At 32.6% G+C, this 5,000-nt stretch overlaps 1 protein-coding gene across 1 annotated transcript in view; it reads left to right on the plus strand.

Annotated features, from left to right (window-relative positions):
- LOC125036810 (phospholipid phosphatase 2-like) overlaps nucleotides 1-5,000 on the plus strand; it is a 65,086-nt gene that overhangs the window by 46,170 nt on the left and 13,916 nt on the right. The gene's annotated exons all lie outside the window — the stretch shown is intronic.

Here is a 5,000-nt window from a genome sequence, read left to right on the forward strand (position 1 = left end):
CACCCTGCCGACCTACCTACCCCATCCATCTTGACATATATCTACTGGCCGCTTTGCTCGTAAGAAGGTAACAAAGTGAACCAGCTGTATCGGTTTGCTGTTTCACTTGTTAGGGAGGGAACAAGAACCAGCTGGTGGATGTGCTTTTGGCTGACTGTTTCACTTGGAAGGAAGAGAAACCAGCTGTTTTTCGACTGGCTGCTCCATTCGTTGGAGGAGATGGTAGGAAAAGGATCCAGCTGTTAGATAATATACGCCCGGCCACTTAGGGGTAAGGTTGAATTAGCTGCAGGAGGTTTATTAACTAGCTGGTTCGCTCGTTAGGCAGTAAGGAGAACCAACAGTCAGATATTCTCTCCCCGACCACTTACGGAAGGGGTATGAAGTCGAACCAGCTGTTGTGATGTCCGTCCGGTTAGTTTGCTTGGCGAGCAGGAAGACGAACCAGCTGTTGGGTGTATTTCTAACTGGGATAGCAAGGGCGAACCAGCTGTTAGAGAGTTGTTTTCGGCTGAAGTCATTCGCTCGTTTAGCAGGAAGGCGAACCAGCTTTGAAATGCGTTTTCGCTCGTTTGCTTCGCCTGTTAGTGAGAGAATGGGAAGCCAAACCAGTTGTTAATAGAGGTTTTTAACTGGTTGCTTCCGTTGTTAGGTAAAAAGCCAATGGGGAGACATATGTTATACTGATGGGGCAAGCCTTGGGATCTTCAAATTTCTCCGTTCATCCTAAGATTAATTTCCTCCATCCTTATTCTTTCCTTCGTATACCCATTTTCTTTCCAACTTTTGCTTTTCCTCGCTTAGTAATGACGTCGACTCTGACAGTTTTCTGAGACTTTGACACTTTGACGACCTAAAACAAACGTGTATTATTGATTTATTTATTTACTTGTTTAATCACTTATTGATTTATTTATTTACTTATTTATTTATTTATTTTACTTCCTTATCGCTGGTAAACACGCACCACATTAAGGAATCTTTGGGGGGTAAACATGACTTTCCTTTTTTGTACCAAATCATAACGTGAAAAATTAAATGCCTGTTGTGTTTTTGTTCCAAACGGATGTTATCGTAACCGAGGGCGAGGGAGTATTCATCTCCTTATTAACTGTCAGCAAGAAGTTCATGGCCTTCGTCAGCGGAAGGGAAAACTGGTTGTGGAAAAGGTTTATTGCTGTTTTATTACGTCATTTGTATATGTTAATCGAGATCACATTTTTAGTTGGTGCTTCCCGGGCGAACTTCCTTGTAGTTAGTGAAAATAACATGGTATTTGATTATTAGATTATTCGCAGTTCTTTTGTCGTTGTCTCTCTGCATGATGATTTAAAATATTTATATCTCAAAAATCTGTGATATATATACACATGATAAACCAATCAGAACAATTTCTCACTTGTAATCCTACGTTAACATACCCCCCTCAAAGAGTATCATCGAAATACAACACATAAATCCTTAATTTCCTCAAACACAACCCGATCACCGAAAACATAATAGATTTTCCCACGGGCCTCCTTTCCTCCCTCGGCGATCGGTATCAGTAGTAGCTCGTTATCGGTGATTATTTTCCGTCGGCCGCAGCCCGAGAGGATCTGGGGATGACGCTCGTGACTGTCGTCGGTGAGGTCAGGATACCCGCTGCTGGACCTGACCCTTTCGACAGGTAATTAATAAACAAAGACCGATGCCGACGCCCTACTTGAAAGTTGGAATATGTTTTCATATATATATTATATATATTTAATTATTTATTTATTTATTTATTTATTTATTTATTTATATATTCATATATATTTATATATGGTAGAAAAATCCACAATGCACAAAATAGATTTATTAACAACGAGACAACAGTATCGAAATCCTCCTGGATTCCGTGTAATATATATATAAGTATGTATGCTTGTTTATATACATACATATATATATATATAACGATACACACACATATGTATGTATATATACATACTGTATCTACACACACACATATATATGTATATGTGTGAGTATATATATGTATGTGTATAAACATACTCTATGAACACACACACACGCGCACGCACGTACGCACACACACGCACGCACGCACGCACGCACGCACGCACGCACACACACACACACATACACACATACACACACGCACACATACACACACACACACACACACACACACACACACATTCCACACACACACACACATTCCACACACACACACACATTCCACACACACACACATTCCACACACACACACACATTCCACACACACACACGCATTCTACACACACAGACACACACATTCCACACACACACACACACACACACATTCCACACACACACACACACACATTCCACACACATACACACACCACAAACAAACACACACACCACACACACACACACACACACACACACACACACACACACACACACACACACACACACACACACACACACACACACACACACACACACACACATACACACACATACACACACATACACACACACACATACACACACACACATATAGATAGATATACATATACTTATATGTGTATGTGTGTGTATGTATGTGTATGTATAAATGTATATGTGTATATGTATGCATGTATATGTATATATATATATATATATATATATATATATAAACGCATATGCATATATATATATATAATATATACATCTATATATTCGGATACACACACACTAATATGTGTATGTGTATATATATGTATATATATATATTTATATATGTTATATATATATATTTATATATGTTATATACACTATATATATGATATATATACATATATGTATATATATGCATACATACACATATATATTATATATAATGTATATATATTATATATACATAGTATACATATATACGTATATATTCATATATATATATATATGAATATATATATGTGTGTATGTGTGCACATATATATACGAATATATATATGGATATATATGCATATATATATACTATGAATATATAATATCTATACATTATATATAATATATATATAAAATATATACATATATAATATATTTATATATATGCACACACACACACACACACACACACACACACACACACACACACACACACACACACACACACACACACACACACACACAGATAGATATATATATTATATATATATATAAAATTTGCACACACACACACAATTTAAGGAAATAATTCCACCTATCCATGTAAACTGTTTAAAAAAAATCCAGTAAAGATCATCCGTTTCCCCCTGCACCCATCCATAGACCACGCCTTCCCCCGTCGTCATAACAAACCGACCGCGAACCACCCATGCTCTCCCTCCCCTACCCCCCCCCCCCCACACCGTCCTGACTGAGCATGCGCAGAAACCAGTGTCAGCGACCAAAGGGCTTGAGTGGGTTGGTGACATCAGCGGAGAGAACAGCAGTGGGCGTAAAGTTTCACAGTCAGCTCGCCGCTCTCGTCTCGGACAGACAGACACACAGAGAGACAGACAGATAGACATACACACACGCGGCTGTTCTTCAAGGATCTCTTCGTTCGCCTAATGGCTGTTGTCTTTGCGTGGGACTATTGAGTACGTAATTTGCGAAAGTGTTTCTTTTGTAATAAATATGATGATGGTCATTAATTATATTAATAATGGTAAATATTATCATTACTTAGTGTTATTGTTGCTAATGCTATCATTTTTATTGTTATCAATATTATTATTTTTGTTATAGTTACTTTCATAGTTATTATTATTATCATCATTATTACAATTTTATGATTATTATTATTATTATCATCATTATCATCACCATCATGATTATTATTTTTAATATTATTAGTATCATTATCATCACCATCATGATTATTATTATTATTATCATTATCTTTATAGTTGTTATTGTTATTGTTATTATTATCATTATTATTATTATTATTGTTGTTATTATTATCATTTGTAGTAGTGGTAGTAGTATCATCATCATTATTATTATTATTATTATTATTATTATTATTATTATTATGACCATATTATTTATTACTAATATCACAATGCTCATCGTCATCGTCATTAGTAGTAGTAGTATCATCATTATTACTATTATTATTAACATTGTTATTATTATTATTATTATTATTATTGTTATTATTATCATTATTGTTATCATTAAAATCATTATCATTATCATTATTATCATCATAATCATTATTTTTATTATTATTATAATCATTGTCGATATCATTTTTATCATCATCATTATTATTATTATTATTATTATTATTATTATTATTATTATTACCATATTATTACTACTACTACTACTATTATTGTTATTATTATCATCAGCATCATTATCGTTACCGTTATCGTTATCTTTATTGTTATTGTCATTATCATAATACTCGTTAGCATAAATTGTTATTAATAGTAGAAGTAGTATCATTATTATTTTTTTTTTTTTTTTTTTTATTATTTTTATCATCATCATCAATATCGTTATTGTTTTTATTATCATCATTATTATTATTATTATTATTATTATTATTATTATTATCATTATTATTATTGTTTTGTTGTTGTTATTACTATTATTATTATTATTATTAATATTATCATCATCATTTTTGCTATTGCTGTTTTTGTTCTTGTTAGTATTATCATCATCAGCAGCAGCATTATGCTCATTAGGATATTATTATCATTATTGGTATTGTTACCGTTATTATTATTATTATTACTATTACTATTACTATTAATATTATTATCATTTTTATCATCATCATCATTATTATTATTATATTTTGTTACTGTTAATAATATCATCATTATTGCCATTATCTTTTTTTGTTTTTGTTTTTAGTAGTAGTAGTAGTAGTATTGTGAATGTTATTGTTGTTATTATTGTTATTGTTAGTAATAGTCGCAGTAGTAGTATTGTGATTATTATTATCATCATCGTCATTATTGCTATTATTATTGTTA

Source organism: Penaeus chinensis, chromosome 22, assembly GCF_019202785.1.
Source record: "Penaeus chinensis breed Huanghai No. 1 chromosome 22, ASM1920278v2, whole genome shotgun sequence".
Classification (NCBI taxonomy): Eukaryota; Metazoa; Arthropoda; class Malacostraca; order Decapoda; family Penaeidae; genus Penaeus; species Penaeus chinensis.